This window comes from Apium graveolens, chromosome 10, assembly GCF_009905375.1.
Source record: "Apium graveolens cultivar Ventura chromosome 10, ASM990537v1, whole genome shotgun sequence".
Lineage (NCBI taxonomy): Eukaryota > Viridiplantae > Streptophyta > Magnoliopsida > Apiales > Apiaceae > Apium > Apium graveolens.
The window spans coordinates 182104220-182130847 of NC_133656.1; the positions used below are offsets into that span (position 1 = coordinate 182104220).

Consider the following 26628-nt stretch of genomic DNA (forward strand, 5'->3'; position numbering starts at 1 on the left):
TGGCAAGTACGGTCACCACCAGAAACTGGAACTAATCTAAGAGGAGGAAGAACGTTATAACGTGCATTTAATTTATCGAAATCAATGTTGTGCCAAGTGTTACAATGATTAAAAGAATCGAGATGTGCACTAGAAGGATATTCATCCCCCCTAGTGTTAATCATATCGATTAAAGACATGTATGAAGAACGGATCTCGATATCCTTACCTCGTTTTGAAGCCGAGGCTATCTTGGCCGCCCTCTCGGAATTCTTGTCAGCCATTAGTAAAGCTGGGAAAAACCTGGAAACCTTGGAAAGAAAGGTCGCTGGAAAACTAAAGGAAGAGAAGTGATTGAGAGTTGAAGATTGTGTGAAGAGGTGAAATGAGAGGTGTGAGGAAATCACACTCTCATCCCGCCTTTATATAGCCAAGAAGGAGGTGATTTGGGCCTTGAAAAGCCCATTTGGGCCCAAAAATAAGAAGGTTCTGGAATTATCCAGGAAATTCCTGGAAAAATCAAGAGAAAAACTTGAATTTTTTGAAGATTCTGGAAGAATCCAGGAAAACCTTTGAATAGTTTGGAATTTGGGCTCAGAAATGAGGCCTAATTCTAGAAAAATCTTGAAAAACCCAAGGCCCAAATACAAAAAGCCCTGTTTGAGGCCCAAATGATTTTTAAGAAAAGCCAAGTCTTCAGGCCCAGGATTAATAAAAATAGCGGGCCCAAAGGCCAGCCCAATGAAACCAGCCCAGAAAAGGCCCAATTAGTTAAAAATACAAAACCCAGTTGAAATGGGCCCAAGTTATAAACCAAAAAAAAGGGGATGGCCTAAAAGAATCCAGCCCAGGTTTAAGGGCCCAAATCTAAATTACAGAAATATATGCAAGAAATTAATGTATTTAAGACCCATTCGACCAGGAAGTATAAGGAAATCCTGATCGAAGCTACTGAGGTCGAAATCTTGTCGATCAAGGCCGAAAAATATGCTTAATTCGACCAGAATTGAGACTCATTCGACTAGAAATCAAGAGCAGATCCTGATCGAGTGGATCCTTCCCGAATTTCTATCAACCTGGGCAACTAAGGGAAGTTAATTCGGTCAAAACTAGGGCTCCTGACCGAAGTTCCTGACCGAAATTGAAATTTCCTACTCGAAAATTTTCTGCTCGAAATTCAAAAAAAATATATATAGGAAAAAATCCTGGCTGAAATTCGATCAGGATTCTTGCTCGAACCCATCCTCCTCGAAATACCGTCGACCAGGGCTGAATGAAGGATAATTCGACCAGGATCCTGGTCGAATGGGATTCCTGGTCGAAATATGTATAAAAAAAAAAGAAAAAGGGGGAAGAAAAAGAAGAAAAATTCCTGGAAAATTACAGAAATTAAGGAAATTCCTTAAAATATTTTCTGAAAAATGTTAATATTTTCAGAAATAAGGAATAAATCCAGAAAATTGAGGATAAATCCCATAAATTAAGGGAAAAATCTAGAAAATTAAGGATAAATCCCAGAATTAAGGGAAAAATCCAGAAAATTAAGGATAAATCCCAGAATTAAGGAAAAAATCCAGAAAATTAAGGATAAATCCCAGAATTAAGGGAAAAATCCAGAAAATTAAGCAAAAAATGCCAAAATTAAGGGAAAAATTCCTGGAAATTAAGGAAAAATCCCAGAATTTAGGGAAAAATTCCTGAAAATTAAGATAATTCCTGAATAAAAGGAATAAAAGAAAATCGTTGTAAATGTGTAGGTCGCTCCACACTTTACGCAAAAACGACACCCTGGAAGGTAACGAAAGAACTTAACTTCTGCGAAACCTAGTCATTGTTTCCCAAAAGTTGGGGGGCAAATGATAAGGATAAATAAATCATGATTACGTAGTTAATGTTGCATTAATTACATATGAATTGGGCTGCAAAGCCCAATAAAAAGATGTATGATATTCGGACCAAAAAGGTTAAACACGTTGATCAGGCCTGATGGACCAGATCAGGCCTAATGAAACAAAAAAGGCCCAAAACCCTGATTATTAATTAATTTCGTAATTAATTAATAAGGGATAAAAATATCAATTAAGATAAGTCCTAGTGGGGATATAAATCCTTGTAAATTGGACTCCAAGGAACCTCATAGGATAAAGAATCAGCTTCCTACTTCCTAGGACTCCAAAGTCCATTCTAATTCAGAGACTTGACCACCAAGTCTTCTATACCAAGTCCAATTCAAGGACTTCCAACATCTATATAAGGGGCCTCACCCCACAGATCAGAACTACGTTTTTTTGACTTGATCCTTGACAATCAGCAAGGTACGTAAGCATCTGTTAAGGCAGATTGAGTAACGAAACAGAAGAGCAGTCAAATCGAGCCTCGAAACTTGCATTCCTTAGTAATAAATACATCAATTATACATCTTAGTTTTTGATCCATAACAAATAGAAAAAATATGATATTTATATATCACTACAAAATAATTGAATAAATAATATTTATTTTATTAAACAAATGAAATTTCCAAGAGGAGAAGTTGCACCATCATTCACTTTAGAAAAATGTGAGTGGGAGAGCCCAGTACATACATTTGAGAAAGTAAAAAAAATCAGAGAAAAATGTCAAGTGAAATTTACATATGAAAAAATAAAGAAAACATGAAGATTATTTGGAATGGTAAAAATTGAATGAAAGCACAATATCAAGTAAAATTACCACGAGATAATGCAACACCAGCCAATCTAATAATTTGTGGGGTGTGACAACGCTGTATGCAAAATAGATAAAACATGAAATCAACTGAATCGGTAAAAAATTAAATAGAACAACAATATTGTCAAAAAAAATATAATAAAATAAAAAAACAATATATAATCATGAAATTATCCGGAAAAGATACAACAATATTCAATCCAATTGATTGGAAGAGCTCTGTATACATAGGGAAAAATAAAAAATAGAGAGAAATGATATTTATATGTATAGTATAAATTAATTGAAAAAAATAACATCAAGTGAATTTAATTTTATTTTTGACAGCCAAGTGAATTTACCACCTGGAAACATGTGAGAGGGAGAGTCTAGTACATGTGAGAAAGTTTAAAAAAACTGAGAAACAAAATAAAGTAAAATTTACATACGAAAAAATAAAATAAAATAAGATAGAACATAAAATTTATGTGGATCAGTAAAAATCAAATTAACAAATAATATCAAGTGAAATTGTTTTTGACAAACAAGTGTAATTACCAGAGAATTTGCAACAACATTCAATCCAGAAACATGTTAGTGGAAGAGTATTGTACACACATACGGAAAAAAATTAAAAGAGAAAACATGATAATCTTTTGGATTAATAAACACTAAATGAATAAACAATATTTCAAGTGAAATTACCACGGGTCAATCTAAAACTTAAATGTAGGAAATTACGGATCATCCGTCCTGTTCATAAATTTAGTTAAAATCATGTTTAAAATCATCGATAAAAAAGCTATAAAAGAAACTCTAAAAATCATGCATTTATGACAAGGTGATTAAATACATCAAAAACATAAAGGCCAGTGCATGTACGATATCCAAAAAAAAATAAGGTCATATAAATATATTATACCTTTGAGAAAATAAACATACTCATTTTTCAAAAATGAACTCAAAATTTTATCTTTGTAAAATAAAATAAGTAACAAAGAAAATAATTAGAAGGTCAATCAAGATGCAACAATATTTTTGAGAACGAAGTAATTTTTTTACGAGGAGACTACAGAAAAAACAAATAAAGTGATATATATATATATATAGAACGAGGAGATTACACAAATAACAAATAAAGTGATATATATATATATATATGTATGGATAATGTATGTATCCCATAAAGTGTGCATCTTATGTGTGATTTGTGAAATGTGCCATAATAATACCTCTTTAATAAATTTGTAGATGGGAATAGTAGATTATTTGTTATGATAAAGTAAGAATAAGAAGAGAAGTGTGAAATAATCAATTATGAATGTGTTTTTATGAAAATATAGGTTAAAATTAAAATCAACATGAATCCAAGCTCATACTACCTCGATGGAGATTGAGATAGAAGAAAACTGACAGTGGAAATGACAAACCAAGAAGAAGGGCAATTTGTTAGAAAATGGAAAGTTTGAGATTTGTTTTAGACATTTTCTTGATGCAATTTCCTAAAATTAATTGTTGTACGTTGGTCCTTGATATGAGAACTTAAATTTTCATGTTTGGATCTGAGTTTTTTCTTAGTGTAATCCATATAGAAGTTGAGTTGAAGTTAGTAGTTTGGAAACACTGCGTCATAGATGACCTAACTGAACATTTTAGTAGCGGTGTAACCTTAGATTATGTTACTATAGATGTGAAATTTTCACCATATCACAACACCTACACTATGCGAGTTACTAAAACTATAGTATTATGTTGCCATAGGTCAGTGAGGTGTTAAGTAGAGGTAACATGATATAATGTGTTGTTATAGACTAAGAATAAAAGAAAATTTAAACTAAAAATAAAAATAAAATTTATTTTTATAAATATTTGATTTAAATAAATAATTCATGGATTTGTCTTAGAAAGTAATATTATATCAAATAATTGACTTACGAACATTTTGTAACAAGTAAAATAGTTTATTTAATTATAAAATTATTTATTAATTATTTTGGTAAATTTAAATAATTTTTATTATAAAATTACTTCTTTAATTATTTATTGTGCTCTAGTTATTACCCAAAATATAAACTGTGAAAAAAGTGAAGTTTAATTTTAAGTCATTATATAATAATTGGTTAAAACTAATTGATGTTAAATTAATATTTTATTAATTTTTTTTTCAAAAGTTACGGTCCTTCAAATAAATAAATGATTTATATTTTTGTAAATATTTTAATATTTCAAAAAATTTTAGATGAATATATTTTATTTAGTATGAAAACTATAATTAAAATTTATTGAAATCAGTAAAATATATATTTTTAGAAAATGATATAATGTAACAACTTTACAGTTTTTTTAAAATCAGTTAAGTAATAAATATTTAAAATGTGTGGAGTTTAAAAAATATTATAATAATTATAAAATAATAAAAAATGAAAAGAAAATGAATTGGGCTGGGTTGAAAGTTTATGTATTGGAAGTGAAATTTTTGGACAAAAATAAAGGGGGGAAATGAATTAGAAGCTCGGTATCCACCCGCTCCCTCTCCCCCTCTCCTCGTCTAAATTAGGGTTCTCTCTCTCCACTCGCTGTTTTCTCCATCTAAATTAAGGGTTAATGTTATGTTTCGGTTCAACCAGATTAAATTGGAATTCAAGGTTCAATTAGGGTTAGAAAAAGTTTTGGGTTCTAAGTTCTCTTAGAGGTTTGGGGCTGGATTCAAGCAACACATTTGCGCTATGGATCGAGGGTTTCAAGGATTTGTATTTTGTTTTGAGGTATAACCTCTCTTCTGTTATCTATTTAAACTGTATCTCCCACACTCACTCTCAGTCTCTCTCACTCAATCTCCCTCTCTCAATTTGGGGTATTGGAGTTTTGTGTAATTGTTGTTTGTCCGTTATTGTAATATCCCGTAATTTTTTTAGAATTCGATTAATAATAGAATAATAGAAAAAAGTATTAAAATTTGATTAAGATTAGGATTTAAAATTGAATTAGAATAACATGCCTAAAATTTGGATCAGATTTTAATATGGATAACTTGTAGGTTAAGAAATAGGGTTTTGTATCGTTATAAATACATTATATCCCGTAATTTTTTTAGAATTCGATTAATAATAGAATAATAGAAAAAAGTATTAAAATTTGATTAAGATTAGGATTTAAAATTGAATTAGAATAACATGCCTAAAATTTGGATCAGATTTTAATATGGATAACTTGTAGGTTAAGAAATAGGGTTTTGTATCGTTATAAATACATTCTATTCGTCTTCCTCGTTTTAATCATTAAAATTCGTAGGTCTTTATTCATAAAATTCAGCAGTCTTGTAAAATTCGTAGAAAATTCATCTTAAGTCAGAATTCAGTGATCCTGGACTTTTCGGAAAGCTCTTTTCGTTCTCTACAACTTTCGTGTTTCGTGTTTTCCAAGAAATCGTCGTTTAGAGGGTCAAAAAAGCTATATTCAGATCTGTCCAGATTTTGAGGTAAGTTTTCAATCGATCTTGCTAGTGTTTTTAAAATTATGTGTTGTGCGTTTATATTTGATTATCAAAACTTAGGCTAAGTGATCATATATTTGATATTATTATGTGATATAGAATATGTATCGATGTATATATGTGATGTCCAGACGATAATTTGAGATCTCTGATTTATGCCATGGTTTGTGAAAATATCGAATAAGAACTTAGGACCGCAGTCACCGGATTGTAGTGACAGTTTTATAAAAATTTAGGACCGTTATCACCGGGTTGTAGTGGTCGTGGCATGGATTATGGGTTTTGAATTATTGTTGTTATGTGATTATATGTATTTTGTGTATCGAATAAGAATAAGAATAAGAATATATCTCGAAAGTGTGTGTTTCGTATATCGTATCGTATAAAATATCATATTTTGTTATGTGTGTATAAGTTGCTTGGCCTACTAGTTGGATCGATTGGTCTCTTGCTGGGCTTCGTAGCTCATTACTTACAATTTCAGGTTTTGTCCGAGATTCAAGTTGAATAGCATTGGAGTTCGAGGACCTTAGTTTTGGAGTAGATTGACTTTTGGGATTCCGTTACCTGCGCTTTTGTAATAGTCTCCTTTGTAATTGAATTGTGGATTAGTAAATTGGATTTTATATTAGTTTTGATTTAGATTTAATGGTCCGAAAGTACGGGTCGTTACAGTTGGTATTCAGAGCAGGCTGTCTTTCGGAGTGTATTAGGTATGGGACTAGTACATTCCCTAGGATTCGATCTTGTGGACCATAGTTTGACCTTTGGTAGATCAGGGGGTAGATGTGTCTCGAACTTTAGGATTGTTGTGAATTTGGGGACCAAATTCTTTTTAAGGAGGGTAGTATGTAATATCCCGTAATTTTTTTAGAATTCGATTAATAATAGAATAATAGAAAAAAGTATTAAAATTTGATTAAGATTAGGATTTAAAATTGAATTAGAATAACATGCCTAAAATTTGGATCAGATTTTAATATGGATAACTTGTAGGTTAAGAAATAGGGTTTTGTATCGTTATAAATACATTCTATTCGTCTTCCTCGTTTTAATCATTAAAATTCGTAGGTCTTTATTCATAAAATTCAGCAGTCTTGTAAAATTCGTAGAAAATTCATCTTAAGTCAGAATTCAGTGATCCTGGACTTTTCGGAAAGCTCTTTTCGTTCTCTACAACTTTCGTGTTTCGTGTTTTCCAAGAAATCGTCGTTTAGAGGGTCAAAAAAGCTATATTCAGATCTGTCCAGATTTTGAGGTAAGTTTTCAATCGATCTTGCTAGTGTTTTTAAAATTATGTGTTGTGCGTTTATATTTGATTATCAAAACTTAGGCTAAGTGATCATATATTTGATATTATTATGTGATATAGAATATGTATCGATGTATATATGTGATGTCCAGACGATAATTTGAGATCTCTGATTTATGCCATGGTTTGTGAAAATATCGAATAAGAACTTAGGACCGCAGTCACCGGATTGTAGTGACAGTTTTATAAAAATTTAGGACCGTTATCACCGGGTTGTAGTGGTCGTGGCATGGATTATGGGTTTTGAATTATTGTTGTTATGTGATTATATGTATTTTGTGTATCGAATAAGAATAAGAATAAGAATATATCTCGAAAGTGTGTGTTTCGTATATCGTATCGTATAAAATATCATATTTTGTTATGTGTGTATAAGTTGCTTGGCCTACTAGTTGGATCGATTGGTCTCTTGCTGGGCTTCGTAGCTCATTACTTACAATTTCAGGTTTTGTCCGAGATTCAAGTTGAATAGCATTGGAGTTCGAGGACCTTAGTTTTGGAGTAGATTGACTTTTGGGATTCCGTTACCTGCGCTTTTGTAATAGTCTCCTTTGTAATTGAATTGTGGATTAGTAAATTGGATTTTATATTAGTTTTGATTTAGATTTAATGGTCCGAAAGTACGGGTCGTTACAGTTATGTAACTTTCTGGATTATTAATTCTTTTTAATTTCAATAACAATGATTACAAAGCGTGTGATATCAGATAGCAGTAATTTGCATTGACATTTGGCAGGACTCTTCTTCTGCCTTGGGTACTCTTGATGTTACTTTTATTACTTTGCTTTTGGCTGGTTTACTTTTTTCTTTGGCTACTGCTGGTACTTGGCTACAAGTGCATTGTTGATTCAGTCATCTATCTGTGTTTAATTGTAGTAAAATATGAACTTGCTTATTACAGTTTTGTTGCTTGGAACATTTGACAATATGACTAGTTTCATTTAACAACTAAATTAATCTTGCAAGTTCTTGATCGTGTAAAATAGCTTAGGAGCCTACTAACATTGAATTAGTGAGATCATTTTCGCTTATGTCATCACAATTTAATGAAGAGTTGAAATACCAAAATTAATTTCAAACTATCCGACTCTGAGTCCATATATATAAGACCATATCTGTTTTCCCTAGGAATTGCTTGTAATGCTCTCACATGTATTGAGTTCTAATCTTAATTTGTAATCTCTTTGAAGGATCAACTAAGGCTCTCAATGTAGTTGCTGATACAAGAAACTCACTATACCTAGAGAATTGTCCAGTTCCGCCCCTGACTTACAGCGGAGAAATTGTCCAGCATAACATGATTACAAGCGCCTACTTATATTTGGTGATATTTCTGTGTGGTTGTTTTACAAATCATTATATACTAATGGAATCTATCAATTTTGCTATCCAGGTTGCATTATATTATGGTTTTCATGTCTCAACCACTCACTGCATAATAGGATCCATGGTTGGTTTGGTCTTATTTATGGGGGACTAGATGCTGTATTTTGGGGTTCATTGGAAAGGGTGACTTCGTCGTGGGTCATCTCACATGTGATAGGAGCAGTAGTGTCATTTCTTGTCTACAAATGCATTCTGAGGGTATGTTCTTGTTCTTGCTAAAATAGATTGATCCAGAATCCAAATACTATAACTCTGGTCTGCTAAAACGTCTCATTTACTAAAATTGTGAATCAGATTTGTATATGTTTTATCTTTACCTTAAGATAAATATTTTAGTAAGATATAATGACATGCCAATAGAATTGTTACTGCTGATGAGAACTTTAATGAATTGTCGTCTAATGGCCTCTAGAAGAAACCTATTCTTTTCGGAAATCATGTGCTGGTTTTTTGTGTACCTTTATTTTAATCATAGATTGGAGTATTCTCTTGTAATTATGAGTCGTACTCTTTAGGGGTGTGAGATATAATCTTCCTAACTGCGTACTCATTAGTTTAGGGATTAAGATTCAATAATTAAAACATGTATGCAGTATTCTAAGTCATGAGATATATATAAATTTTCTAACAAAATTTTTTTAACTTGCGTAGCATCATTCTTCAGTCTTTTCATGATCATTCTGTTATCGTATTTAGAAAAGTTTGCAATGGAAAGGATGAGCATGAAGCAGGGAAAATTTTCCATGTTGTTACAATATCTGTTGTACTTTATTCTGATGGAAGGTAAATTTTTATTATGGTACCATATTTGATGTTTCACTCTCTTGTTAATCTGCATGTCTATATTTTTTAACACAATTCTGTAAAACTCTGTTTGATCGTTTATCTTGTATAACTATATAGGAGATGCCCACCTTGCAACTTTTGCTAATATCAGGGGACACTCAGGATTTAAGTAAATCCAGGGTCCACCCTTCTCTGCTGAAAGGATGACATCACATCCTCCGCAAATACTCCTAGATCGGGGAGTTTTGACTTTTCATGGATAGAGCATCAGAATCCTTCTGGGCTAGAGGATTTGCAGCAGGTATACACGGACTTCTACAGTCAGTCACGCGGGCAAGTAGGTATTTGTATTATGTCTGCCTAAAGTTGATATGCATCATGTTAGCTATCTGTTTTGGATTTAGAAGTTATTTAACTCTCAAATTTCTGCCAAATGAGTGCTTCTTATAAACCAGGGCACCACTTATAATTACACTAAAAGGCGATATTTTCTTATAATTACACTAAAATTATGTCTTTGACCTGCACCACAACATTTTAGGTAACATTATTATAATACTTTATGGAATTATATATCCTGCAACAAGGCGAGCAAATAATATAATGATGTGAACATATGCTTGTTTCAGGCATGCTATTTTATGTGCTGATAATTGATGTCCTTGTTGACTCAATAAAGAATGTTGTTGGGAGATCGGGGCCTGACTTCTTCTAGCGCTGCTTTTGTGATGGAAAAGATGTATAGAAGCCTAAATCAGCACATTAACACTATACAAACATATTAGTATTGGTTTTGATAGTGCAAAATGAATGTTTGTTATTGTTGAGATAATAAGATAAGAGAAGGACGAGTTGATACTAGAACCTAGTTTTTACAGAACATCGATTCATCTCTCTGTAATAATTCATGAGTTTACATTAACTAATTTAATTTAAGTTGTTACTTTAATTATGTTTCAAATATTTTCCTTAATATTTTGAATTTAAATATTTGTCTATTTATTATTATATTTGTGAAAATTAAAGGAAAAAGAAACAAAAATAAATTATTGTATTTGAATTTTTAAAAATTATTTATGTGGGCCCTGCCTTTGAGACCCATCATTCTAAGATTTTTTGCAACACAAAAAGTATGTTAATATAGAGGTCAAAAGATGTTATTGAGATCTATAGAAACAAAATACGCTATGTTGCAATAGAGTATTTGGTATGTTGCTATAGATATCTATACTAACTAGTTAAGAGTCAACATAGCTTTAATGTTGCTTAAGCCTTAGCCCTATTCGGGCCTTTAGCAACATTTTTTTGGCTCTATAGCAACACAGCTGGGGGGTTACTTAAAGTAATCTACTCCATCAGTCTCACTGGATTGTTTACGTTACTTTTCGGCACGCTTTTCAATACTCGTTTAAAGTATATTTCCATAATATTTTTTTTAAAAAAAAATTTCTGAAAAAAAGTTTCAGAAAAAAATAATTAAAAAAAAACATTATGAAACTATACTTTATTGAAGCCTCGAAATACGTGCAAACAGTGTACGTAAACAACTCACCGGGATGGAGGGAGTATAGCGTAGTGAAAGGGTGTGTGGGTTCATCCCACATAGATAAGATAAAGAAGGGTTGAATGCTTTATATAGTATCATGTGCAAAAGTAGTATAGAACTACTAAGGCATGTAGGTGTGCATAATATTATTATGTGTCTCGCGCGTACACGCACATACGCGCCGTAGCCTCGCCACGACTCGAGTCGGGTCGGGTCGAACGACGATTTGGGCGAATGTCTCGGCATCTCGTGTACGCGAGGCGACCTGGGTGAGAAATTTTACTGCTTGTTTAATTAAAATATTTACTGACTTATTATATTTTTTAATATGAATATTGAATCTATGTAACAGGGAATATCAGTAATTGCTAAAGATGGAATAAATAATGATCAGGATTTGCTTAATAAATCCCGACTCCTGGATGATGATTTGCTGAGGCTGAATAAATCCTGACGCCTAGATTAGGATTTGCTGAGGATGGATAAATCCTGACGCCTGAATCAGGATTTACTGAGGATGGATAAATCCTGATGCCTGAATTGGTAAAATACTGATGGGCTAGGCTGACTGTATCAGGATTTGACAAACACAGATAGTGACTGTTACGTCCCTGATTCTGAGATATATTCTATTAAATGTATATTAATTCAGGATATTTATTTAATTAATGTAATATCTTCAAATATGTTTTGTTTTATATTATATACAGAACTAAACGTTTGTAAATATATACTGAACACTCAGACATGTAAAACCCTCGCTGCTGCTTTTCTCTGTTTCTCTCCTCCATAATATACAAATCTTTGCATAGGTTTTCTTGGCAAACTGAGGTACAGGTCGTTGTTGAGTGCTTCATATCTGTGGATGAAGCTCTGGTTAACGATTAAGGGTTTATGGCCACTGCTCAGTATGATCCTCCTATGTTGGATCAAGAGTAGGCTGAATCTGTTAAGGCTTATGCTTTATGATCTGAGAAGGATGGGGTGGCTAGGGCAGCCATATTGGCAGCCTTGGCGAACACCTTGTTCGATGTTTATTCATTAGATGCCTATACTTCTAAGGTCTTGAGAAGTATTCAGTGGCTAGGTTTCTTGACTTCAAGCTGGTGGATAAAAAATCCATGACCGAACAGGTTCATGAGTTTGAGATGTTGGTTCACGCTTTGGGTGAGTCTAGTATGGTCTTGCCTGAGAAGTTTTAGGTTATGTAAGTGATTGAAAAGCTCCCTAAGTCTTGGGAAGAGTTTGCTCTCTCTCTGAAAAGATAGAAAGGAGAGATCACATGGACTAACTTGATGTTGGACATCTTTGTGCCGGAGCAGCACAAGTCCAAACAAGGACATGTGATGCCTTCTGAACATGGAAGCTCGAAGGTGAATGTAGTAACTGTAGAACGGAAAATAAAGGTAGTCACTAAGAAGGATAACACTAAACATGACAAGAACAAGGCTAAGAAACCAAAGGCAAACAAACCATGTTGGTCTTGTGGACAAATTGGTCATTGGAGCAAGGATTATCCTAGTAAGAAAGTTAAGAAAGATGGAGTGATAGCTCAAGAAAATAATGTGCTTGGACTTGAAACCACAAGTGGGCTTGTAGCTAAAATGGTTATTGGTGAGGTTGTTGCCTCTAAAACCGATGACGGGTATGTTACTTACAACCCTGTAGTAATTTCCACTTATTTGTCATATGAGTGGTTGGTGGATACTGGAGCTAATGTGCATATTTATGCTGATATTAGTTTGTTTTTATCTTATCAACAGAGTCATAAAGTGAGAGTGACGATGGGGAATGCTAGTGCTACACAAATGTTTAGAATAGGAAACGTGGACCTGAAGTTTGCTTGTGGGCGGATTCTCTCTCTCACTGGAGTGCATCATGTTCCCTTTATTCGTAGAAATATAATAAGCGGAAGTTGTTTAGTTAAGAATGTCTTTAAACTTTCTTTTAAATATAATAAAGTAGTGATTACTCACACTGGTACATTTTTTGGCAAGGGTTACTTGTCTGATGGTTTGTTTTTGATAAATGTTGAACCCGTTTTAGGTGATTTTATTAATGATAGTGTTGCACCTTCTGTTAATTGTATTGAATCATCTAATTTATGGCACTTAGGATTTGGTCATTTAAATTTTAATACTCTAAAGAATATGATGAATTTGGAGTTAATTTCAAAGCATGTCATTGATAAGAAATCTAAGTGTCGAGTGTATGTAACTGCTAAACAAACAAGGAAGCCTTTTTATAATGTTGTTAGGGATTCAGACCTGTTACATTTAGTTCACTTGGATATATGTGAATTCGGTGGTGTATTGACTAAGGATCACTATAGATATTTAACAACCTTTATAGATGATTGTAGTAGATATTGTTATGTTTATTTGCTTAAACATAAGGATGAATCGCTGGATAAATTCATTATGTTAAAAATGAAGTTGAAACACAAAATGGAAAAGTACTTAAAACATTTGAGGTCTGATAGAGGTGGTGAGCATACGAGTACCTTGTTTAATAAATTTTGCGCAAGTAATGGTATAATTCATGAGGTTACTACACCATACACACCTGAGTCTAATGGGGTGGCGGAGCGAAAAAACAGAGCCTTTAAAGACATGATTAACAGTATGCTGATTAATTCTGGGTTGCCTAAGTACATGTAGGGAGATGCTATGAATACGGCTTGTCATATTTTGAGTAGAGTCCCACTGAAACATATGGACAAGACACCTTATGAATTATGGAGAAAGCGTAAGATAAGTTTGACTTATCTTCGTGTGTTGGGCTTCCTTGCTAAGGTGCTTGTCCCCGAAAATAAGAGAAAGAAATTAGGTCTGAAAACTGTTGATTGTATCTTTCTGGGTTATCTTGAAACCACAACTGCTATGAGATTTTTAGTTTTAAAATATGAAATATATGGGATTGTGGAGAATATGATAGTTGAGTTTTGTGATGCAACTTTTTTTGAGAAAGTGTTCCCTATGAAGACTAGTATACCTTTAGGTAATTCTGATGATGATCTCACCCACACATCAAGTTCTATTCCTGATCATGTGGAAAAGATGACAAATATGGGGGCAGATCTTGGTAGTAGCTCTATTCCTAATGAAGTAGAGGAACCTGGAAGGAGTAAGCTTGCAAAGGTAGTCAAAAAAATTGGAAGTGATTTTATCACTTACAATGTCGAGGATGATCCTTTAACTTTTTGCAAGCCATGGATTCTTCGGAGTCAAGGCATTAGAAATGCACTGTGAAGAGTGAAACTGACTCAATTATTTCTAACGGAACATGAAAGTTAGTTGATCTCCCTCCTGGGTGTTCTACTATTGGATGTCAATATATCTTCAAGAGGAGGCTAAACCCTAAAGGCTCAATAGATAAATACAAGGTTATGCTAGTTTCTAAGGGCTTTAGGCAAATGGAAGGCATTGACTATTTTGATACATACTCTCCTGTTGCCCGAATGACAACAATCAGAATGCTTATTGTATTGGCTTCCGTACATGGTGTTATCATCCATCAAATGGACGCAAATATAGCTTTTCTTCATGGTAATCTTGAAGAAGAGATTTATATGAATTAGCCTGGGGGATTTGTTATTTCTAGTAATGAGAGGAAAGTATGTAGACCAGTTAAGTCGATCTATGGTCTTAAACAAGCACCTATAGACTGGCATATAAAGTTTGATGAAACTGTTTTAGACTTCGAGTTTTTAGTTAATGAAAGTGACAAGTGTGTCTAATTTAAGGTTAGAGGTAATGATTGTGTGACTGTGTACTTGTATGTAGATTATATTTTGTTGTTTGGAACGAATATTGAAATTATTAACGAGACAAAGAGTTTCTTGAAGAGGCACTTTGAAATGAAGGATATGGATGAGGCTACTGTGATTCTTGGGATCAAGTTGACTCAGTCAACTGATGGAATAACATTGTCATAATCTTATTATATAGATAATCTATGCTTGAGAAGTACGGTTATTCAAATTGTAGAATCGCTAGTACATCATATGATTCAAAACTTGCTATAGTCAAGAATAGTTCATGTGTCTCAGTTAAGGTATTCTCAAATTATTGGGAGTTTGCAATATCTTGCTAATGTGACGAGACCGGACATTTTTTATTTCGTGTCTAAGTTAGTTAAATATACAAGTTTTCCAAACAAGACTCATTGGGAGGCAATGGATAGAGTTCTTAGATATCTCAAGGGAACTATTTTCCTTGGCTTGCATTATCGGAGATTTTCGGGGGTACTCGAGGGGTACAATGATGCAAGTTGGATAGCTAAGAAATCTAGTTCCAATGGAGTGACTGGATATGTGTTTACCTTTGCGGGTGGAGTAGTGTCCTGGAAGTCTTCTAGACAGACTTTGATTACTCGCTATACTTTTGAGGCTGAGTTGTGTGCACTTGATGCCACAGGCACGGAGGCTGAATGGCTACATTGGCTTATGTCTATGTTAGATATATTTGATAATGTCATGTGTAATATGATTTGTGTTTAATTTTAGATCTTAACTAACAGGACAAATCAGTACTTAACTGGAAATCAACACTTTACTGAAGACAGAACTTAAGATATCTGAACTTAAGTTATCAGAACTTAAGTTATCAGAAGATATTTATCAGGAGATAATATCAGGACTTAAGATGACTTTCAGATAAGGCAAGCATCTGATTGAAAGGAAAGAAGACCGAGACTAAGACAGAAAGAAATATGCATAAAGAAAGAATTCTATGAAGAATTGAATACTTGGAAGAAAAGATAACTAGTTGATATATTTTAGGAAGCAGAATTATATTCCATATCAATTAGAATATTATCTTGTAACTGTGTAGTATATAAACACAGGCATAGGGTTTACACTATAAGTGTTATCATTATCGAAGTTATTATTCTTTGTAACCCTAGCAGCTCTCGTGATAATTTGTTCATCATTGAGAGTTCCATATTGTAACAGAGTTTATTGTGTTGAATAAAATCTGTTTTCTGTTACTTGAGTTCATATATTCGATTTGATTGTAGTAAACACTGTATTCAACCCCCTTCTATAGTGTGTGTGACCTAACAAGTGGTATCAGAGCAGATCTGTTAACACACATACAGTTTAAGATCCATAAATAATCATGTCTGAAGAAGAAACTCCAACCAAGCACACCAAAACTGAAGAACCTTCAAAAACCATAACCCATAGTCGATATGAGACTATAAGAGTTCCCATGTTGAAACCTTCTGAGTATTCCATTTGGAAAGTGAAGATGGCTATGTTTCTGGAAGCTACAGATCCAGAATATCTCGAACAAAATTAATGAAGGACCACATATGCCAACCAAACTCTCTGTGGAAGTTGCAGGTCAGCCAGCAAAGTCTGTACCAAAAAAGAAAAGTAATTACACTGCTGAAGATATCTCATCGATTGCGAAGGATGCAAAGGTAAGACACTTTGTGCATAGTGCCATTGATAATGTCATATAAAACAGGGTAATTCAATGCAAGACTGTAAAAGAGATATGGGATGCTTTGGAAACAAGGTGTCAGGGAACTGATTCAATCAAGAAGAACAGGAAGACTATACTCACTCAAGAGTATGAGCACTTTGACTCAAAGCCTGATGAGTCATTAACTGATTTATATGACAGATTTGTCAAACTCTTGAATGATTTGTCACTAGTTGACAAAGAGTATGATATTGAAGATTCAAATCTTAAACTCCTGTTAGCACTTCCTGAAAGATGGGATTTGAAGGCCATAATAATGAGAGACAACTATAATCTTGATGAAACAACTCTTGATGAAATTTATGGGATGCTCAAGACTCATGAACTTGAGATGGAATAAAAAAGCAAGAGGAATGGAAGAAAGTCAAGGACAGTTGCCTTTGTGGCTGAGGAAGAAAGTCCCAAGGTTGCTGCCTCAAAGAAAGGCAAGGGAAAAACTCTCATCACAAAGTCTGATACTGAGTCATCAAGTTCTGATAGTGATGATGACACAGAAACTGAAAGTATACTTGAGATGGACCCTGATGAAGAGATGATGAAGCTCTGTGCTTTTAGGTGAACGGAATCACAAAGATTGCATACAGGAAATTCAGGAGAGGAAAAAAGTTTTCCAGGAAAGGTGCAAGTTCTGATAAGAAAGGTTTCAGAAAATCTGAAGGCAAAGGAGGAAAGTCTGACAGAGGAGATTACTCAAATGTTAAATGCTACAACTGTGGTGAGAAAGGCCACATATCTCCTGATTGCAGAAAAGGAAAGAGTGATAAAGGCAAGGCTCTTGTCACAAAGAAGAAAAGCTGGTCAGATGCTTCAGATTCTGAGGATGAGGAAAACTATGCCTTAATGGCAAATGCTGATAGCAGTTCTGATACTGCTGACTTAAAAGGTACCTCAAAATACTTATGCCTTTCTATTATTCCCAGTGGACTAACAATGAGATTTACAGAAGGGGGGTTGAATGTAAATCTCAAAACTTTTTTAAGTTTTGAGTAGTTTCTAAGGCTAAGTGTTTTAGTGAGCAAATGTGTGTGAATGGCTTGAAGCTAATACAGACAGATATATATTCAAACACAAATGTAAAGAACACAAAGAACTTAAAAACTTTTCTGGTGGATTTGTTGTTCCACCAGAGATGTGTTATTTCAGAAAATCTATGATTCAAAGAATTAAATCACAGCTGCTTCCTAGTACAAACTAGATGATTTTCTCTCTGGATTTTTCTAAACAGCTCAGGAAAATTCACATCTAATTACTAGCTGCTACTTGGTTTATATATCACCAAGTTTACAAGTGAAGACAAAACTGTAAAATACAATTAAAAAGGCTCTTCACATGTTTCTTCTTCATTTCTCTATCCAATGCAATTTTGGCTTAGCTGTTAATCTTTGAATACTTCCTTGTTTACACCAGAATAGAAATGCTGCATTTTCTTGATTCTTCCTAGAGGCTTCCACATTCCAGTTTGTCTCTGTCAACCCATGTGCCTCTGTCAGCTTATGAATTGTCACTATCAACTGCTTATGAACTAAGTATCCGTTGAAGCTTTCATCCGTTGATGCCTTATCCGTTGAGGCTTTATCCGTTGAAGTTTTATCCGTTGATGCATTAGCAGTTGAAGTCTTTATCCGTTGAAGCACTTATCCGTTGATGGATATTATCCATTGAAGCTTTAGAGACATCCGTTGAAGCTTTGTTTCTTATCCGTTGAAGGTCTTCAATATCAGTTGATACTTCTTCACTTATACAAAATTACAAGGCATGAAATATTTACAATTAGCCCTCCTATTTGCATATCCACTAGTAGTCAACATGACTGATAATTTCCTACAACATCTAAGAATTACAACTTGAATCCAGAGAATGAAATGTGCTACAATACTAAACTTATTGCTAAGTAAAGCTACTCCTTCAACGGATAGCCAAGATGGTCTTATCCGTTGAGGCTACAAACACTAGATTTCTACTTAAGTGTTTTGTTTAACTTATCATCAACTAATAGACATATTCCTAACAATCTCCCCCTATTTATGTCTACTAGAACTGTAGGCATAAATTTGGATTTAGCTTGATGATAACAAAACACTTGACAAATATATTAACTGTAATAAAGCAGAAATTCAAAAGTGCTGCAAAAATATGTATGCTGAGATGGAATTGAAACATTACATTGTTTCCAAGGGTGCTCCTTTAGCTTGAGCAGATTAATTTCTTTTCCTTTGATCCCTTATTTTCTTTCCTAGCCTCCTGTCATTCTCCTCTATTTGAAGTTGAAGTTGTCTGTAGAACTCAGCTTCATCTTCTTCATTGATGTCCAACTTAGATTGCATATCCTTGAGAGTTTCATTACTGACAATCTTGAGATGATCTTCAAGTCTGAAAAATCTTCTGACTCCTTTGTTGTCTCTGAACTCAATCAACCAATGAGGTGATTTGTGAACTGTAATTCCTCTTTCTTGAATGAGTAAAGTTCTAGGCAAGGCATTGGGCTCCCACCAAGTTTTCCTTATATTGGCAATCTTGTTGAGAATCTCAGTCTTGGCAGTCCTGGTAAAGCCAGAATCCCTTTGTATGGCTGAGTAGACTCTAACCAAGGTAGAGTAGCCTTCATTCAGAATCCTGTAGAGAGGCCAAGTTCTTTCCCCACTTCCTTTGTATTTGAACAATAGTCTTTCTGGTAGCTGTATGTAGGCAGCTATTCCCCTTACTTTCTCCAGCTCATCCAGATAGAGTTCAATGTCTGAAAATTCTTTTATGTCACAAATGTGAAAATAATCATCCTTAGAGGCTTGTGGCTTAGGCTTCTGAGTGAATTTGATTGAGGTTTTAGGAGGTGTTGATTTGATTCTTCTTTTCTGCTTCTTTGATGGTGAAGAAGAGGTTAAGAAGGTGGGCAATTTGATGGTGTCCCAATCAATTGGTTCCTCCTTAGGAATGATTGTTTCACCATGAATGTTTATGAAGGGGTCAGGCACAATGGTTTCAGGAATAGAAGGTAGTGGTTTGGATTTTGATTGGGTTTCTTCAGTCTCATCTACCATCTTTCTCTTTGCATTGGCCTTCTTTCTGTTCCCTTTCTGCCATTCCTCTCTTTCCTTACTTCTTCTTCCATATCATTATCAACCATGTCCCCCATACCTTCATCTTCACTTTTGTCTTCAATTTCTTTCTTTTCTTCAGCTTGACTTGACTTTAGCTGTTTTTCAAGCTTTGCTTGTGCTCTTTTGTCAGCCTTTAGCTTTTTGGCTTCTTCCTTCAACCTTCTGGCTTCTTCCCTCTTGGCTATTGGGAATTTGGGATGTCCTTGCATCACACAAATTCTCTTTCCCTCTCTAAAGATAATAGCCATGTTCCTCCTTTCAACCACATCCATGGTCTCTTTGTGCTTTATGATACTTCCACCCAAAACCTTGTCTTCATCAGGCTTTGGAAGAGGAAAATCCACTTCTTTCATCTGAGCAAGGCTTAGAGGATTCTTTGTAGAGTCCTTATTGGATCTGTTGTTGGGCTTGAGAACCATAGGTTTCATATTCTTGACAGAAGTCTCTCCAACCTTATTCCTCCTTACTGGCTTGAGCTCCATAATAATTGATTCCACCTTTGTGCTATGCTTCACAGATTGTGATTTAGAAGTTGTAGAACCAAAAATTTGTTGCATCTTTTCATCAATTTTCCTCCTTTGCTCTTTGACTTGCAATTCAGCTGCTGCTATCTGGATTAGATCAATTTCATCAAGCTTTCCTTTGATTTGAATAATTGGAGAAGTGGTGATGGCAGGAACTAGCACTTGAGATATTTGAATTATTGTTGATGGCTCTCCTTCCCCTTCCCTTTTATTCTCCCCCTTTTTGTTATCATCAAGGGTAGGGGTCAAGCCTTGTGCTTTTGCCAGCTGCATTAGTAGATTTGTCTGAGTTTGTTGATTCTGAAGAATGGTGACCATAGAGTCTTCAATGATCTGAACTCTGTCTTCCAACCTGGCCAGCCTCTTGTCAGCATCAGATGCTTTCCTCAGTCTCCCCAACAAATCTTGCATAGTACCATAAGGCATGACTGAATTCATCTTCTCAGCATTGTAGGATTTCAGATCAGCAATGTCCTGCTTGAGTTCATCCACACTTAGATTCTGTTTGAAATGCTGCAACTGCAAGAGATGCAGAGAGTCCAGATGAGCTTGAAGAATTGCCTTGATACCAGCATCTGTAGTCTCCTGAAGGGCATTCTGAATAGTCATTACTTGCCTGACCAAAGTTATACCAAACTCTCCTGGTGTAGATGCCTTTGCCCATGCCCAATCAGGTAGATCTGGAACAGAACTTGGGTCTGCTTCTCCCCCTAAGTTCATGCTCTCATCCAAAGAATTAGAGTCAGCATCATTAGAATTTACTCCAAATTCTTCAGATGGCTAACCAGCTTGAGAAGGCAGCCTGTTAATAGCAGCTTTGTCTCTGAGAAGAGATTCTGAAGTGTGTACAATGTTTAAAGTCTGTTCTGCCTCCACATTGCCCTGAGCAGCCAATAATTGATAGGCTGAAACAGGGTGAGTAAAAGTGTCAGCATCCAAGAAAATGTTATCAATTACAGCTTTGTAATGTTGCTGAAATTGTCTTTCCTTTTCTGCATCATCCACTATCATTGACTCACTAGCAATGGCTGGATCCACCCTTATAGCTTCTGTACCTGCCTTTCTCTCATTTTCTCTATTTTCTTGCATCAGGGGCTCCCCTTGGCTCACACACACCCTCACACCCTCACCCTCACCTTCTAAGGTGGCACTCCCCTCACTCACTTTTGCCATGCTGGAAGAAATAACATGCATATGGTGACTCTCAACCTCTCCTTTTGCCTGGGAGCAACCCAGCCTCTCACTCAAATTATCACTCCCTTCCCTCAAACCTAAGAGTGATTATACAGTAACCATGTCCTCTATAGTTGGAAGTATTTCTGTTATATGTGTAGAGACCATCAACGGATAGGGAGTATCCGTTGAAGTGGAAACTGATGGTATCAACGGATAACTGCTGTTAAGCTTATCCGTCGAAGAACAACCACTTGTCAACGGATGAGAGATATCCGTTGAAGAAGGAAAAGATGTAGATATTGAAAGTGACATAATTGTTGAATCTGTGTGAATTGATTTTAAGTGAGGTGACACAGATTCTTCAACTATATCTGAATGAATTGGCTGATGATCCAACAAATCATCTAAAAGATGATGATCATCAGGTTTTGAGTGGGGCTCCTCCCTGAGTTTTAATGAGGGAGAATCAGGAATTGATGTGAATATCATATCCACATCCAGAGAGGGTGATGGAGAGTTTGATGATTGATGTGTTTCTATTATGAGAGAATGGGGCTGTGACTCCACATTTGCTGGAGTCACATCAAGCTGAATTTGAGAAGGCAAAGATACAGGTGGATGTATCTGTGCTGTGTGTGCCCCTTGTGTGGAAACTAGGGTCTTGGCCTTTTTCTTCCTTGAAAAGGCTTTGATTGGTGAATGTGTGGCTTCAGTGTCCCTCCCTCTTTTGTTCTGTGTCCCTGGTTGGGGACTATTTTCAATAGTTGCACCCTTTTGGGAGGATGCAACTAGGGATGTGTTTGACTCCTTTTGAACCACCACGGTCTTTTGAGAGACTGTGGCTTGGCTGGCTGGGGTACCACTCACCTCTCCCACCTTATCCTGGGGGGTTTCTTGATGTTCACCCCTCCCCTCACCACTCACACCCTGTTCACTCCCTTCAGGGTTTATGGTAGTTGTTACAACTGTTGTCTTTTGAGAGACAACAGAGGTGGTTTTCTTTGGCTTGTGTTTTGAAATTTTAGTTTTGGTGGCTTTGATAGGAACCTGTTTGGACAAAGACACAGATTCCATTGCCACACTGGAAGGCAAAGAAACAATGGGGTTGGAAACAGTAGGAGTTATAGAAGTGTTTACCTCACTTACATGTGGTGCATTCATGATTGGCAAATATACCAATGGACCTGGCTGTTGAGGTTCATTCTCAAAAGGTCTGCAAGGACCCTTTTCTCTTGTGCCCAACATTTGAGTTTATTGTTCTCATTAGATATAATCAATCCTTCAGCAACATGGTTAGCCAATAACATAAAGAATCTAGCATAGTAGATGTTATGTGGTCTATTAGCTTTGTTACCTAATCTGGAACCTAATTCTAGCATGACATAGTTGCTAAAATTAAAGTACCTATCAGAAACTAGCATATAGAACATATTAACAAGAGATGAAGTTATGGCATCAAAATTGCTGATCTTCCCAGAGAAAACCTTGATAAAGGCATCTCCAAGAAAACTCCATTCTTTCCTAAGGCCCTTCCTTCTAATACTACCTAAACTAGCAGAATCAAAAGCATAGCCTATGGAATCTAACATAGCAGATACATCTTTATCAGTGTGTGGTGTCATGGCATTATTCTCAGGCAACTTAAAGCAAGACTGTATATCATCACAGTTAATGCAATAATCCTTACCTTTGAGAGAGAAGGAAATAGTCATATCTGTGGAGTTGAACTCTGCAGTTGTCCAAATCTCCTCAATCACCTCACAGTAGATGGTTGGGGCTTCCAGCATTGCATAGCTTAGTTTGCAGTTTTTGATGAAGTCCATCATTTTGTGATAATCAGAATGGGCTTCATTCCTTTCAACCAAGGCTACGAAATTATTCTTTTCATAAACAAATCCAGATTGAGACATAATTTTGACTACTGGTGCCATTGTTGTGAGTAGAGGTTGCAGAGAAAAACTTGAGAATTTTGGGAGAGAAGGAGAATAAAAATTGCAAGAAAGCGTAAAGTGAAAATAAGAATTCAATGGGATTTTATACTTTCTTGAATTAAAACGTAAATAAAATGATTAAATGATACTTTTAAATAAATTACAGCCGTTTAAGAATAAAGAAAACTGTAGAAATTCTGAAAACTGCCTTTAATACAAATACATACAACAGTGTATATCTGTATCAACGGTTAGGTAAAAGAATCAACGGCTGTGACTCACTTAAAGTAACTGATGTGACACTTCAATGGATAAGGTAAATAGTTATCCGTTGATGATTAACACTATTTTATCCGTTGAGGGATAAAATTACCAGAAATGTATTTGTCTTTCAACGGATAATGAACATCCGTTGATAGAACAATTTTGGCTTTCAACGGATCGGGAATATCCGTTGATAGAATAAGTCTTACTTAAAGCCAACTTTGTTCTTGCAGCAAATTCATTTCAGGCTTCAAGGCAGATTATATAGAGGACATAAATTTATGAATAATTAAGCATACCTAGCTCACTTACTAATCTTGTGAATGTTGATTCATCAAGTGGCTTGGTAAATATGTCTGTAATCTGCTTTTCACTTAGAACAAAATTAAGTTCCACTGTACCTTTCATCACATGTTCCCTAATGAAGTGGTACTTGATGTCAATGTGCTTGGTTCTTGAGTGCTACACTGGATTTTCAGTAATGGCAATGGCACTTGTGTTGTCACAGAATATAGGAATTTTGTCAACAATTAGTCCATAGTCAAATAGTTGATTCCTCATCCATAGTATCTGTGCACAACAACTACCAGTAGCAATGTACTCAGCTTCAGCTGTTGATGTAGAAACAAAATTTTGCTTCTTGCTGAACCATGACACAAGCTTGTTCCCTAGAAATTGACAGGTGCCAGTTGTGCTTTTCCTGTCTATTTCGCAGCCTGCATAATCTGCATCTGAGTAGCCAATTAGATCAAAACCAGACTCTCTAGGGTACCAAATTCCTAGATTTGGAGTCCCTTTGAGATATCTGAAGATTCTTTTAATAGCCACTAAGTGAGATTCTTTAGGGTCAGCTTGAAATCTAGCACATAGACATGTAGAAAACATTATATCAGGTCTACTAGCAGTTAAATATAAAAGTGAACCAACCATGCCTCTATAACTTGAAATGTCCACAGACTTTTCAGCCTTGTTTAATTCAAGCTTGGTGGCAGTGGCCATGGGAGTTTTTGCAGATGAACAGTCCATTAAGTCAAACTTCTTTAAAAGATCATAAATATATTTAGTTTGACTAATGAAAATTCCACCACTAACTTGTTTAACTTGTAAACCAAGAAAATAAGTTAGCTCTCCCATCATGCTCATTTCATATTTACTTTGCATTAACTTAGCAAACTTTTTACAAAGCTTATCATCTATAGATCCAAATATAATATCATCTACATAAATTTGATCAAGTATTTTAGAGCCATTAACATTTCTAAAGAAGAGAGTTTTGTCAACAGTACCTCTTGTGAAGTGATTATCTAGAAGGAATTTTGACAAAGTCTCATACCAGGCTCTAGGTGCTTGCTTTAGTCCATAGAGTGCTTTCAACAGATAATACACATAGTCTGGAAAGTTTGGATCTTCAAACCCTGGAGGTTGGCTTACATAAACTTCTTCCTCCAATTCCCCATTTAGAAATGCACTCTTGACATCCATTTGATAGACTTTGAAATTGGCATGGGCTGCATAGACTAGAAAGATTCTGATGGCCTCAAGTTTGGCAACTGGAGCAAATGTTTCATCAAAATCTATTCCCTTTTGTTGAGAATAACCTTTAGCAACCAATCTGGCTTTATTCCTTATGACAATGCCATTTTCATCCATCTTGTTTTTGAATACCCATTTTATGTCAATAGAACTCTTGTTCTTTGGCTTGGGTACCAGCTTCCAAACTTTGTTCCTCTCAAATTGGTTTAGCTCATCTTGCATTGCTAAAATCCAATCTGGATCCAATAGAGCTTCTTCCACTCTCTTAGGTTCCTCCTGTGATAGAAAGCTACTATACAGACATTCATCTTGAGTAGCCCTTCTAGTTTGCACTTTAGATGTAGCATCACCAATGATCAGTTCAAAAGGGTGATTCTTGGTCCATTTCCTTTGAGGTGGTAGATTAGCTCTAGATGAGGTTGCCTCAGTATTGTCATGATGTGAGATAAAATGTTGATTGGTTGAAACTCCCCCTGAGTTGCTGATCCTTTGAAAGGAATTGGGAGCTCTATCAACTGATGAAGTGAATTGATTATCCATTGACAAACCGTGATCAACAGATGCTTCATTATGAACTTCAACGGATGATGCACTTTGTCTTTCAACGGATGCTGCATTGCTTCTTTCAACGGAAGCTGAATTATGACTTTCAACGGATGCAGCATTCTGTGCATTATCCAAAGGCAGATTTTGAATTCTTCTTGAGATGCCTTCTTCATCATTCTCATCTTCACTATCATCACAATATATCTCAATATTGTCAAATTTGAGTCCTTTATGATGTCCCTCATCTGTTAGTCCATCAATCTTTTTATCATCAAACACAACATGCACAGATTCCATGACAATGTTGGTTCTTAGATTGTAGACCCTATATGATTTTCCAGCAGAATAACCAACAAATATTCCTTCATCAGCCTTTGCATCAAACTTCCCTTTGTGATCAGATTGATTCCTTAAGATGTAACATTTGCAACCAAAGACATGCAGAAAGTTTAAAGTTGGTTTTCTTCTCTTGAATAATTGATAGGCAGTCATGCCTTTTGCCTGATTGATTAGAGAAATATTCTGAGTGTAACATGCACAGTTAACAGTCTCAGCCCAAAAATAAGTTGGGAGTTTTGACTCTTCAAGCATTGTCCTTGCAGCTTCAATTAGTGATCTGTTCTTCCTTTCCACCACACCATTTTGTTGTGGAGTCCTTGGAGCTGAGAACTCATGCATGATCCCATTTTCTTCACAGAACAACTTCATGGTTAAATTTTTGAACTCAGTTCCATTGTCACTCCTAATATTCCTTACTTTGAAATCAGGATGATTGTTGACTTTCTTGATATGATTGATAATGATTTCACTAGCTTCATCCTTTGATCCAAGAAAATAAACCCATAAAAACTTTGAAAAATCATCTACAATCACT

General features: G+C 35.1%; 1 long non-coding RNA gene and 1 pseudogene across 3 annotated transcripts; one reads left to right on the forward strand and one right to left on the reverse strand.

Moving 5' to 3' along the window:
* Positions 1–26628, reverse strand: part of LOC141691403 (uncharacterized) — a 508513-nt pseudogene that overhangs the window by 380721 nt on the left and 101164 nt on the right.
* On the forward strand, positions 5145–10593 carry LOC141690274 (uncharacterized). Of its 3 annotated transcripts, none has more exons than XR_012562708.1 (5): positions 5145–5432; positions 8663–9056; positions 9510–9641; positions 9762–9981; positions 10274–10593. It is a non-coding gene; the product is annotated as an uncharacterized LOC141690274 (long non-coding RNA). The 3 variants fall into 3 exon arrangements; XR_012562709.1 differs by having other exon boundaries at positions 9555–9641; positions 9762–9985; XR_012562707.1 differs by having other exon boundaries at positions 5146–5432; positions 9555–9641.